Source organism: Triticum aestivum, chromosome 3D (assembly GCF_018294505.1).
Source record: "Triticum aestivum cultivar Chinese Spring chromosome 3D, IWGSC CS RefSeq v2.1, whole genome shotgun sequence".
NCBI lineage: Eukaryota > Viridiplantae > Streptophyta > Magnoliopsida > Poales > Poaceae > Triticum > Triticum aestivum.
The window spans coordinates 12,168,931-12,183,360 of record NC_057802.1 but is presented as its reverse complement, the minus strand read 5'-3'; the positions used below and the strand labels follow the sequence as shown (position 1 = coordinate 12,183,360).

At 47.4% G+C, this 14,430-nt stretch overlaps 1 pseudogene; it reads left to right on the top strand.

Annotated features, from left to right (window-relative positions):
• The first annotated feature begins 10,060 nt into the window (after positions 1-10,060).
• LOC123073742 (aspartyl protease family protein At5g10770-like) lies at positions 10,061-12,091 on the top strand (annotated as a pseudogene).
• The last annotated feature ends 2,339 nt before the right edge of the window (positions 12,092-14,430 follow it).

The window sequence follows — 14,430 nt, the reverse complement described above, 5'->3', positions numbered from 1 at the left end:
CAAACTGCTCTTAAAACGCTGAACCAAACAGCACCAAATTTGGCACACAAGTAGACACATGAGTTCTTGACATCCCCTCCAAATTTCAGCTCAATCGGACATCATTTGCCTACCCAAACTGTTCGTCTCCAAAACTACTCTGTTCTGAAACTGCAGCAGTCAGAGCTGACAAAACCACTCTCAAATCTGATGCTCCACTGACCCAATCCTCAAACTAGCTAACCAGATCGAAGTACTCAAAGTAAGAAACAAGCTCACCAAGTTTGGGGTCGATCCAAGCACGTTTGAGCCTCCAACCACCAGCTTGAACACTGTCTAGTCAGATGCAGCAAATCTGGACAGAACCTCTGCTTCTTCTTCTTCCTCTCTCTCAGGTTGTGTTTTCTCTTGTGTGCTCTCTCTCTCTCTCACTCTCACGAATGGCAGCCGCCACCAGCAGGGGAGGAGTGGCTAGGGTTTCCTTCTTGCTTCACTTCCCTTGGAAGCACTCTCAACCGTTGGATGCAGCGAAGATCAACGGCTGACATGTGTTGGACTTATGGGCTGATGTTGAGCTGCCAACACACCTCCATGTGGAGGGACTTAGCACAACAAACTCCCCCTCCCGACATCATGGAGGGTCTCACTGCCTTCCGGCAGCCATGCCAGCGAGCTGGCGGCATACTTCAAGCTTCTTCCTTGTCACCACTTTAGTCAACATATCAGCCCCATTGTCATCAGTGTGAACCTTCTCAAGTTGCATTTGCTTGGAATACAACACATCTCGAATCCAATGATAACAGACTTCTATATGCTTAGACCTTGAATGAAAACTTGCATTCTTACTCAAGTGGATAGCACTTTGATTGTCACAAAACAACACATACTTGTCTTGCTTAAAACCAAGCTCACAAGCCAACCGTTTCAGCCACAATAGCTCTTTGCTCGCCTCTGTTACAGCAATGAATTTAGCTTCAGTTGTATTCAATGCCACACACTTCTGCAGCCTGCTTTGCCATGACACCGCTCCCCCTGCATAAGTAACCAAGTAACCTAAAGTAGACTTCCTTCTGTCAACATCTCCAGCCATGTCAGAATCTGAAAAAGCAATCAGCTTGGCCTCACCATCACCAAAGCAAAGTTTCAGATTTATGCTACCCCGAAGATATCTCAAAATCCACTTCACGGCTTCCCAATGAGGTCTTCCTGGATTGGACATAAATCTGCTCACAGTACTAACCGCATGAGCAATGTCAGGCCTTGTACACACCATAGCATACATCAAACTCCCAACCGCTGAAGCATAAGGAACATGATGCATTTCCTTTTTCTGCTCATCGGTGGTAGGACATTGCTTTCTACTCAACTTGAAATGGGCTGCTAGTGGACAACTCACAACTTTAGCATTTTCCATCCTGAACTTCTGAAGTACCTTCTCAATATACTTCTCTTGAGACAAGTACAACTTGTTGCAATTTCTGTCTCGCTCAATTCTCATTCCGAGAATGTTCTTTGCTGGACCTAAGTCATTTATGGCAAAACATTTGCTCAACTCCTTCTTCAACTTAGCAATCCTAGAGACATTCTTGCCAACAATCAGGATATCATCAACATAGAGCAATAATATGATGAAATCATCACCTGAGAACCTCTGAATGAGCACACAATGGTCTGAGCTACACTTCTTGTAGCCTTGCTCCCCCATGACAGTTTCAAACTTCATGTACCATTGTCTTGGTGCTTGTTTCAGACCATAGAGACTTTTCTTCAGCTTGTACACATAGTCTTCTTTGCCTTTCACAAGAAACCCCTCAGGTTGCTCCATGTATATTTCTTCATCCAACTCACCATGAAGGAATGCAGTCTTCACATCCATTTGCTCAACCTCCAAGTTGAGACTTGCTGCCATGCCAAGGATTACTCTTATGGATGTCATCTTCACAACCGGAGAAAAGATCTCATCATAGTCAATGCCTTTTCTCTGACGAATCCTTTTACAACTAGCCTGGCCTTGTACCTTGGATGTGATGTGTGCTCTTCTTGCTTGATTCTGTAGACCCACTTGTTCTTCAAAATTTTCTTGCCCTTGGGCAACTTCACCAACTCATAAGTATCATTCTTATGCAAGGAATCCATCTCCTCTTGCATAGCATTTTTCCACTCCTTCTTGTGCTCATCTTCCATTGCATCTGCAAAGCATTCAGGTTCTGAGCCGTCAGATAATAACACCACGTATTGATTTGAGGGATACCTGCTGGAAGGAATTCGACCCCTGTTGGATCTTCTGAGTGGAGCAACTGGTGGACTTTCTGGTGTTGGTGCTTCCTACTGATCCAGATCATCAACTTCATCATCATACTCTTGTTGCTGCTGCTGGGGAGCATCTTCTTCACCTGTACCACCATGTACATCATCTTGTACATCTTCTGCATCTGCTTCAACTTGCACAGGAGCTGGAGCTGGGTCAGAATCAATCATGTCTTGCTGCTGTTGAGGAGGAACCTGCCCCTTTGTCTTCACAATATCCTCAATTGTTTGGTCTTCAACAAACACAACATCACGGCTTCTCACAACTTTCCTTGCTATAGGGTCAAACAACTTATAGCCAAACTCGTCACCACCATAGCCAAGAAAGATACACTGTCGTGTCTTCGAATCAAGCTTTGACCTTTCATCTTGAGGAATATGAACAAAGGCCTTGCACCCAAAAACCTTCAGGTGGTCATATGAGACGTCCTTGTCACACCAAACCCTGTTAGGAACATCTCCCTGCAAAGGATAACTTGGTGAGAGATTAATAAGATAAACTGCAGTCATCAAAGCCTCACCCCAAAAGTGTTTACGTAGCTTTGCACTTGACAACAAGCATCTAACTCTCTCCACAATTGTCCTGTTCATCCTCTCAGCAAGACCATTCAGCTGTGGTGTCTTCGAGGGAGTAAATTGATGCCTAATACCTCGCTGCTTGCAATATGCATCAAATGACCCAATATACTCTCCTCCATTATCAGTGCGAATGCACTTGATCTTCTTCTCAGTTTCTCTCTCAACCCAGGCTTGGAATTGCTTGAATACACCTAGTACTTGATCTTTGGTCCTCAAAGTGAAGGCCCAAACTTTCCTGGAAAAGTCATCAATAAAAGTCACAAAGTACTTAGCACCACCAAGAGATCTTACCGACATTTTGCAAACATCAGAATGTATCAAGTCCAGCTTCTCAGGCTTCTTGTGAGGAGGTAGAGTCTTGAAGGCAACTCTGCGTTGCTTCCCTGCTAGACAATCTGAACATTTCTTGATGTGAACTCCTTTCACACCCTTCAACAATTTTTTCTTCACTAGCACTGTCATCCCCTTCTCACTCATGTGCCGAAGTCTCTTGTGCCATAGAGCACAATGATCATCCTTCTCTAGTGCATTGACAGAAGCACTAAAGAGCTTAGCATGAACATGATACAAAACTGAGACCATTTTACCTCTTGCAACAACCATGTTGCCTTTGGTGGGCTTGTACTGCCCTTTTCCAAAACTGCTCAAGTAATCTTCTCCATCAAGCAAACCAACTGAAATAATATTGAGATGAAGTGCCTCAACATGCCTCACAGATTTAAGGACTAACCTTGTACCATTTGCGGTCTCCAAATGCACATCTCCTTTTCCAATGATGGCTGCTCTATCATTGTTCCCCATCTTCACAACACCAAAATCACCTGATATATAATTAGTGAAGAGCTCTCTGTGAGATGTAGCATGAATGGTAGCACCGCTGTCCGGTATCCAAATCATCTCGTCACCATCCACAAGGTTGACGGTTTCATCAGAAACAACAGTGATCCTCTCCTCAATAGTGGAACCAAATCTGCCCTCATTTTCTTCATGCATAACAAGCATGATGTCCTCTTCTACTGCAGTAACTCGGTTGCCCTCTGTGTCACTATCACTGTCAACTTGCTTTTGATCTTGCTTCTTCTTTTTCTTTTTGTCTTTCTTCCACTTGTCACATTGCCACTTAATGTGGCCCTTCTGATGGTAGTGATGGTACTCATAATCAGCATACTTACTTTTTGATTTGCTCCTACCTCTTTCTACCCCTTTACCTGGACCTTTGCTCTTGCCTCTCCCCTGGACTGAATGACCAACACCTCTGAATGTGAGGAAGAACTAGCTTCAGCTACCTTTCTGGACTCTTCATTTAGTACCCTGGTTTTCACAAGATTCCAAGTGACAACTCCATTAGGTGCTGAATTGCAAACCGTGACCTTAAAGGTCTCCCAGCTGTCCGGTAATGAGCCTAGCAGCAGCAAAGCTCTCACTTTATCTTCAAATGTTATTCCCATTGAAGAAAGATGATTTATAATGCCTTGGAATGTATTCACATAATCTGCAATTAGAATGCCCTCTTTGTACCTCAAGCACATCAATTGTTTGATCAAGAACATCTTGTTTGTACCTTCTTTCCGGGCAAACAACTCTTCCAATTTCTGCCATAAGGTGCGTGCATGTGTCTCATCAATGATATGGTTCAAAACATTGTCATCGACCCATTGCCGAATGAACCCACAAGCTTGGCGATGAAGTACCTTCCACTGACCTTCCTCAATGCCCTCCGGCATCTCAGTGGAGAACACTAGCTTCCAGTATTCTTTCACATACAACAATTCCTCCATCTTGCCCTTCCATGCTTGATAATTTGTACCATTCAAAGATATCATCCTGCTGGTATTCACTCCATCTTTCACCACAAGAAACTCAGCAATTTGCACAAGCAAACCAAGGCTCTGATGCCACTTTGTTGGGGCTGGACAGCAACAATGCGCTGCACAAATTCACCGACACGGCAAATATGCACACTACACAGCCCCCTCCACTTGTGATGAACTTTGAGGACAGCTTTAACCAACAAGTAAGTAGCGGAATAACACAAACAACATGCACAAGTGACACATAATTTAATGTGGAAAAACCTCCTCAACTTGAGGAGTAAAAAACCACGGCTGTGGACCTACCGGTCCACACAACTTCACTATGAGAATGATGAGTACAAAGTCTTCTCTAGAACCTCTAGAGAGATTTACAGCACACTCTCCACGTTGCCAACCGGCAACAGCAACAACAGCCACAAGAGGCAAGTTTCAGCGAAGCAGTTTACACAACTTCTGTACCCTTCAATGTTTTGCAAACTTCTCTTAAACCGCTAAACCAAACAGCACCAAATTTGGCAGACAAGTAGACACATGAGTTCTTGACATCCCCTCTAAATTTCAGCTCAATCGGACATCATTTGCCTACCCAAACTGTTCGTCTCCCAAAACTACTCTGTTTTGAAACTGCAACAGTCAGAGCTGACAAAACCACTCTCAAATCTGATGCTCCACTGACCCAATCCTCAAACTAGCTAACCAGGTCGAAGTACCCAAAGTAAAGAACGAGCTCACCAAGTTTGGGGTTGATCCAAGCATGTTTGAGCCTCCAACCACCAGCTTGAACACTGTCTAGTCAGATGCAGCAAATCTGGACAGAACCTCTGCTTCTTCTTCTTCCTCTCTCTCAGGTCCTGTTTTCTCTTGTGTGCTCTCTCTCTCTCACTCTCACGAATGGCAGCCGCCACCAGCAGGGGTGGAGTGGCTAGGGTTTTCTTCTTGCTTCACTTCCCTTGGAAGCACTCTCAACCGTTAGATGCAGCGAAGATCAACGGCTGACATGTGTTGGACTTATGGGCTGATGTTGGGCTGCCAACACACCTCCATGTGGAGGGACTTAGCCCAACACGTAGGACTCCGACACCCCTAACCCACTGAATCCTCCCTCCCGGTCCCATTTTCTTCCAATCCTCCCCTTCTCCCCCTTGCTTTGCATCCTCAGCCTCTTCCTCTGACGTCGCCACTACATTTCTTCGGCCGCCACACAGGCATTGCCGGACCTCCGCAACCAGCACCGACGTGCCCGCTCGCCTTTTACGACGATGTAGTCCACCCAGGACCCGTCCGTAGCCAGGTACACTACTCCTCCCCTGTGGACGACGTCCATGGCGGACACCACACCCTCCAGGTGTTCGGTCAAATGTCATTGAGCTAATTTCCGTATGTCATGTCATTTTTTTAGAGTACGAAGGAGTACTCGAGCATGGAAGATGAGTTGTTGTGCAATGCATGGTTGGCCGTATCAGCGGATTTCGTAAGCTTGCCCAGAATGGGGCTCTTCTAGCAGCGCGCGAAAGCACATTGCGCCCTACAATATGCACATCATCCAATAAGAAAATATGAGATCGTTATTGTATCCATGGTACGCCATCCAAACCACCGTCATCAAGTTTAGTGACACGGTTGCTATGCTAGAGGCAAGGTGGCCATTGCGTGCGGCAGGGGAGAAGATCGTAAGCTTTACTTCTTGCTCAACTTGTCGATTGCAACATTCATTCTTTGATTGTTGCCCTACACATTGTGTAGTCCGTACGCGCTGCCATAATGTACCACGGGATAGAGGGACGGCCATTATTTAGGTACATACACTGTTGGATGAAGCTGAAGGGGCAGTAGGTGTGGGACGACATGATCCGTTCATGAAAAACTTGTTGATCATCTGGTTAATCTAGTTAAATTTGAACTATTGTTGTACTAGACTTATTTGCGTGTGATGTATGAATGATTTGTGCTATTTTATACCCGAACTTTGATGAATTTTGTCGGGTTTGCATGAATTTCATCCGGTCTATTGAAATACGGTTTGAATTGTATTGGGGCACCGTTGGATGGCCGGCCCCGCATCCGTGTCCGTGAATTGATCCCACTGTCGGCGGACGGATGCCGAGCAAATTTGCGGCTCGGCATTGGAGATGCCCTAAGAGCGTTTTAGATCACTACTTTAGTGATCTATAAATGCTCTTATATTTTATTTTATTTTATTTGCAGAGGGAGTAGAAGAGAAGAGAAGAGAAGAGTCGCTCTGTCCTCAGTTTTTAGCCAGGTCCTCTAGTCATTGTTGATGTTAGAAGGGAGAGAGGGATTTGGTGGAATAGTTTAATTGTATTGCTTGAGCCTCGTGGGCATATATATAGGAGTACATGATCTACTTGGAGTACAAGACAAGCCAGAATACTTCCTAGTTTATCCTATGTTTCCTAATACAATCACGTTACTCAACATCCCTCCGCAGTCACAACGGTAGCGACGCAGACGGTGAGACTGGAGAAGAATCCGAAGGCAAGCCGACGGACACCCCCCCCCCCCCCAGTCGTAACGGTCGACGCATCGCGGAGTCGTGGCTGGAGTGGAAACCAACGAGGTTGCTCAAGCAGGCGGTAGCCCTTTGTGCCGTTTGTCGATGTAGCCGAGAGCGTGGGTGGTGGAGCCGTGGTCGAGGTAGCCGTGCGAAGAATGCCGTGGTCGATGTCGAGTCGGGGTAGCCGGTGTCGAGGAAGTCGCCATGGAGCCGCGGGCGGAAGGGGGCGCCGAGTTAGCATAGGCGCAGTGGTGTCGAAGTAGGGGTGCGCCGGGAAGAAAATGTTGTTGACGACGCGTCGCGGCGGGTTTGCCAAGCCCGGGGACACATCGTGGACGAAGGCACCCACCGGTGTTGCCAGCACCGGGCATGCGTAGATGGATGAAGACGAAGTTGACGAAGCGCCGACCAGGCTTGCCAGGCCCAGGGACACGTCGTGGATGAAGGCGCGCATCGGTGTTGCCAGCACCGGCATGCGTAGATGAGGGACCTGCACGAGCTGTACACCATGTCGGAGAAGTCGGAGGGGCCAGCAGAGAAGAACTCGACGACGATTGTGGCGTCCATCGGCGCGGGGCCGATGTCACCAACGGTGGTCGGAGTAGACGAAGTGGTCGGGGTAGATGACGGCGACGCTGGCGACGGACTGGTGCTTGGACGAAGACGAAGGGGGTGGACGGGCGGCAGCGGCGGCTATGAAGGTAGCGACGGCGGCGGCCAAAGAAGAGCGGCGACGGCGGCCTAACGGCGGCGGCGGCTAGGTTAGGAGTGCGGCAGCGGTGCTCGAAGTAGGCGAAGAACCCTGACAGCGTGACGAAGACCGGCGCGGACGGTGGCGTTCCCGCGCCAAGGAAGACGGCGCGGTGCATACCACGGGAGGTCGACGCGCGGTGACGGCTGAGCGAACCACGGGCCGCGGCGCTACGGCCCGAAGGGGTGACGCAGCGGCGGCAGGCGGGTCGGGGCGACGGCGGGAAGACCTCTGGGCGGCGGCGGGGACCGCGGGACGCGATGCTGCGGCCCGAAGGGGCGACACAACGGCTTTCGCGAGTCGGTGCAACCGCGGGAACGGCCTCGGGGCGGCGGCGGGGACCACGTATCGCGACACTACGGCCCGAAGGGGCAACGCAGCGGCGATGCACAAGTCGATGCAACCGCGAGGAGAACCACGGGGCGGCGGCGCTGCGGCCCGACGGGGCGACACAGCGGCAGCCCGATGCTCGATCGGTGGAGAGGCGCGCTGAACTCGGGGACCGTCTTCACGGGACCTGCGGAGGCGCGCGTAACCGACGGGCCAGGTCGGTCGCGCGGCGTAGATGAGGGGGATCGCGGTGATGAGCGGGTGATCAAGCCGATCGCGCGCGAGGTCAGGAACGCCGCTCGGTGGAGGCGTGGTGGCGGCGGAGTCCGAGCTGAAGCCGGCGACGACGGACGGCGTGAGACGTCGTGCGGCCGAGCTTGTCAGCACCGGCACCCGGGCTGCCAAAGCAACGCCGGCGCCCGGGCAGCGAGGCCCGAGCGACCAACGGAGCAGCGGCGCCCGAGTTGAGGCAGCCGACGAGCCTGACGCAGCCGTCCCGACGCAGCCGAGGAAGAGGCCGGCAAGGTAGACCGCCGGGCCGCCGTGCAGACGCGGCGGAGGCGGGTGATGTGGATCGATGGGCGGGTCGGCGCGCGAGAAACGACTATGATTGGCCGTCGCATGGCGCGAGGCCGCCGGGTCGGGGCGATGCAAGTGTCCGGTCGGGGCAGGGCGGTGACGGCCGGCGCAGGGCGACGGGCGGACCGACGCGCGGACGGCGGCTGGCCCTGACGGGCCACCTCGGCGCGCGTGGCCGCCGGGTCGGAGGAGAGGCCGGCTGGTCGCGCTGGGGTCGGAGTAGAGGCGCTCGGGGTCGACGACGGCGGTGGGCGACGCAAACCGATCAAGAATAGATCGGAAAACCAAAAAGAAACCGCGCGATCAAGATGACCGGCGGGAGAGAGAAAACCCCGGAGCAAGGCTCGGGGAAAAGACTCTTTAGGGCAGCCGGTCAACACGACCGGCGGACGAACCCTAGGTACGGGCAGCGCGGCCCCGGTGGCGGTCATGGAGGCCGACCGCCCCGGGGGCGGCGCGCGGGTGCGTAAGCGGCGGCGGCTAGGGTTTAGGATCGACTTGCGATAGATACCATGTTAGAAGGGAGAGAGGGATTTGGTGGAATAGTTTGATTGTATTGCTTGAGCCTCGTGGGCATATATATATAGAAGTACATGATCTACTTAAAGTACAAGACAAGCCAGAATATTTTCTAATTTATCCTATGTTTCCTAATACAATATACAATCACGTTACTCAACAGTTGATCGATCTAGCACCAGGACACCGTGAGCATCTAATCGATGTCTATAGTGCAGCTGTGCTATATCGTGTTTTGTGGCAATGTTTTGATGGTGAAAATGGCGTCACACAAAATAAAAGTATCACATAACCGTCTCGGTGTGACTGTCGTGGTCGATCGGTCGACACACGTTCTGGTCGCACAGATTGTCAGCTGTAGATATGACACAGAGGAGTTTTTAACGCCTCTGTTTCTTCTGGTAATTTCCCTGCAACTTCGGCACAGGCGGGCGTTAATCCCTATCATGCGACTTTTCCATAGGCACAAGTCTTGTTCTGTCTGGAGCGTTCGGCTGAAAGAGGAAAACATAAAACAAGGGAGATGCCATGCACAAGGATAAGAAGATGCCATGAGCTCACGACAACACTCTACAGAGGAGAAATTAACATGTTTATGCTTGCAATCGAACCCTATGTGTGTATATATGGCAGTACATCCTGATTGTATTGTGTACTACTACGATACAGCTTGCATAGAGAGGAGCAATGGCTTCATCAGCAACTCCCTCTGTGCACTTTTACCTGCTGATTCTGCTTGTTGTTCTTCTTGCTCCTCGTCTCGGCGGCTCCTCCCAGTACACCGGCTACACCCGTGGCGGCAAGCATTTCTTTCTCCGCTCATCCGGCGCACAACGTCCACCACCACTGACGTCCTGTTCTACCATTTCTTTATTTGGTAAATACCTTTTGACTGAGTGAATCCCATATGGTCTTTATTAACCAGATTTAGGACTTTGCATGTATTGTTTGTTATTATGCATAATGTATAATTACATTTGTTTATGCCTAGACAGTTATAATATTCTTATGTTCCCGTGTGTTGACTAACTTGTCTATATTTTAGATGGCGGCGGTGGAATAGCAAGACCAGACAGTACCTTTATTTCTTCCGGTAAGAACAAGAGAAATGTATAATATTCTTCAAAAGGATTTTTCTCTCAAACTGCTACTCAAATTTATGACATGTCTCTATGATCGACTTTGTTTTGACATCTTTTTTTTCTCCTTCAAAGTTGCCACCGAATATTTTACGAAGCTGGCAAGCATTGGTACAAAAGTTATCACGTGGCAATTTTGATACAATACAACTGCAACTTCAATAATCTATAACTTTAGAGTTCGGAAAAAAGTTCTTTTCAAACAAGTTGACTTCCTTGGTTAACTTAGGCTTGCTATTTTATCATTGATTTGTGGCAGACCATGGCAGCTTGGGACATTATTTATACATCTAGCTTTTTTAACGTCTTTAATCTAAAATAAAACATGTCACTAACATATGTATATTTCTCTAGGAGATGATGGAGGAATAGCAAGAAAGTTGCCCGTACTTCATCGACTAAGCCCATGCTCTCCCCTCAACACGTCTACACTCGCTCTTCGTGGCTTTCTCCGACGCGGTGGCAGGCTAGGTCGTCCACACTTACGACTGCTTAACTCCGGTGCGACGATCCCCATCACTGGCATTCCCTTTCCGACTCTCCCGGGTGCTTCCGAGTTCCATGTCGTTGTCGGCTACGGTACTCCGGCGCAGAAGCTCGCCGTGTCATTCGATACCACATTGGGAGCTACGTTTATGCAGTGCAAGATGCGTGACGGTGACGCCAACGACAAGGCATTCCACCCTTCTCAATCTTCCTCCATTCGCCAAGTCCCGTGCGGCTCCCAGAGTGCCCGTTGAAATCCTGCTTTGGACCTAGCTGCACGGTCATCGAGAGCAAGAATGGCTCCATGGTTTTCAATGCCACCGCTGTGATGGACACACTCACACTCTCGCAAGTGACACAGGAAAACATCAGGGCCATATGCTTGGAGATGGGCGGCAAAACATCTAGGAGCTTATCTGGCATTCTCGATCTCAGTCGGGACAACCACTCATTGGCATCTCGAGCTCCTTCGTCTCCGGACACGGTGGCCTTCTCCTACTGCCTACCCTCTACTGTTGTCGCCCAGGGCTTCCTCTTCATTGGCGCACCCCGGCCAGAACGCTCCCGCCACTTTGTTGTCTACACCCCCTTACGGACCAACACTCTACTCCCGAGCATGTACGTCGTCCGGCTCACCAAACTAGATGTTAGCGGGGTGGATGTCAAGATCCCGTATGCGCCGCACGCCGGCAACGCGATGTTCGTGCTCGACACCACGTTCACCTACCTGAAGCCGGAGACCTATGTGATTCTCCGTGAGCAGTTCATGTCGCAGATGACGGAGTACCGCGTGGCGCCGTCGATGGGCGACCTCGACACCTGCTACAACTTCACTGGTCTGACGAGAATGAGTATGCCATCCATCACACTATGGTTCGAAGGATGGGCATATATTGTCCCCGGCATGGAACAAATGATGTATTTTGGGCGTCGGGGAGATATCTTCTCCGTTGGGTGCCTCGCATTTGCTGCGGCATCAGACTTGCCACCGGGGATCACTGCGGTCATCGGCACCCTGCTGCAGGAGAGGACAGAGGTGGTGTATGACGTTCATGGAGGGAAGATGGGGTTTTCCCATAAACAATGCTGGTGAAATCATTGACTAAATATTTGCACCTCGTTTATTTTACCCTGAAGGCTGGAATGCAGAAGCTATTTACGTTTCAAAAAGGAAAAAGAAAGGAGGAGATCTGTAACTTTACACTACAAAGTTTATCACCAACCGCTTTCTGAGTGATGTCCTATTTTATCGTGAATGTAGAGTCCAGGATGTTGAGCTAGGATTCCTAAAAAGATTCTCCACTTTTACATTCCACAAAACATACGTGATGATCTCTCTGAAAAGTTTTCGCCATGATGTATCACATGTGTATTCTCATTTCACCTATCCTCAATTGAAAAAAACTCATAAATGTCGTTGTAGGATACAAAGTGACAATCTGGAACAAAGCCTCAAACCTGTAGTTTAAAAACCCAGACCAGTGACCGAACCGGTGAAGCCATCGGATCAGGTTTTTATCGGACAGATCGCGGTTCATTGTGTGATTTTTTAGGATAAAAAATATATTTTTATTTTATTTGAAAAGGTAGGAGAGATGGTTTGTTTGCCCATAGTATAAGCCTTTTTTAGAAGCCTTAGTATACACTTCTGCTTCGGTAGACCCCCCTAAACACAAGGACGGCTCAGATTAGCCCATACCTCTTCATAATAAAGGACATGATTGTCATATTTTGTTGTGTATATTTTTCTTTTTATAATATCAATTCGATGTACGTATAGGCCGTACAATTGCGCACTGGGCCGTCCCAACCATCTCTTTAAATCGCAAAAAATATGAGCGTGCCAAGATTCGAGACACGAACTTCTGGTTCAAATGGTTCAAAATGCAACGCGATAACCAACCTGCCACTATCACTTCACGTGGTTGCAGGTGTCTTTCTTATTCTTTTCTTCTATCCGCTTTTCTTTTTCCAATTTTCTTCTTTACTTCTTTCTTTCTTCCTTCCTTTTTTCTTGCTCTTTTTTCTCGTTTTTAACGGTTTTGTCCCAGATTTATTTTCCTTCTCTATTTCTTATTTTTCGTTTTCCTTTCTTTTTTGTTCATTTTTTATTTTCCCTTTTCTCTTGCAATGTGCAAACTTTTTCCAATTTCGTTTTTATGAAAGAATGGACTTTTAACAAAGTTTGCAAACATTTTTTCGAACTTGGTGAACGTTTCCTAAATCGATACCTTTTTTAAAATTCATAAAAAGTATTGATGAACGTTTTTTCAAAATAGATGATTTTTTTTCAAAATTGATGTTCCTTTTTCTCAAAATTGATGAAGTTTTTTTCAAAATAAACGCGTATTTTCAAAGTAGATCAATTTGTTTTGCCAAAATTGATGCACTTTTTTCAAAATGGATGAACTTTCTCAAATCCTTAAAAAAATCTACAAACATGAAATTTTTATCAATTCATGTTCCAAAAAATGCAAAACTTGTTGAAACCCCAAACCACTTGACATGGTGCCTTAAATTGATCATGCAAGGACATGAAAAAAACTGAGACCATTTAAGAGATGTTGAGAAATGGGCTACTCCCAGACGGACTCTTCTGGCCTAACCGAACAGTCTCCGTCGAACATGGTATTTTTGGAAATCTCAAGACTGACCCAAACTTTCCTAAGTAGGTAGGCGTGCCCATGGTAGTCATTTACGCCAGGTTTGAATGATTTCCTACACCATATGCAAGTTGCGACACGCCCTGCCATTTATCGTCCATTTTTTACCGAGAAAACTCCAGAAAATACAAAATTTGTCGAAAAGCAAAGCAACTTGGCATGGTGCCATAACTTGGTCATAAAAGCCACTGGAAAAAAAAAGGGTCATTTCAAGGATGTCGAAAAACAACATGCTATGAGATGAAGCTTTGTATTTTATGAATATTTGTACTTTTTTTTACAGTTGTATCTGTTCAATGTTTGTATAATTTTTTAGAATGCGAATGTTATAATTTATGAACAAAATTTGAAAAGGCAAACTTTTTTTTTGAAATTTTGAAAAAATGAAAATGGAAAAGAAACAAAAACTATCGGCAAAAAAGAGAAAGAAATAGTGGAAAAAGTCTGTTTTGCTACAGTAAGCTCGTTTGTAATGAAGAAAATATGCCCTAGAGGCAATAATAAAGTTGTTTCTTATATCATGATAAATGTTTATTATTCATGCTAGAATTGTATTAACCGGAAACTTAGTACATATGTGAATACATAGACAAAACAGAGTGTCCCTAGTATGCCTCTACTTGACTAGCTCGTTGATCAAAGATGGTTATGTTTCCTGACCATAGACATGTGTTGTCATTTGATGAACGGGATCACATCATTAGAGAATGATGTGATGGACAAGACCCATCCATTAGCTTAGCATAATGATCATTTAGTTTTATTGCTA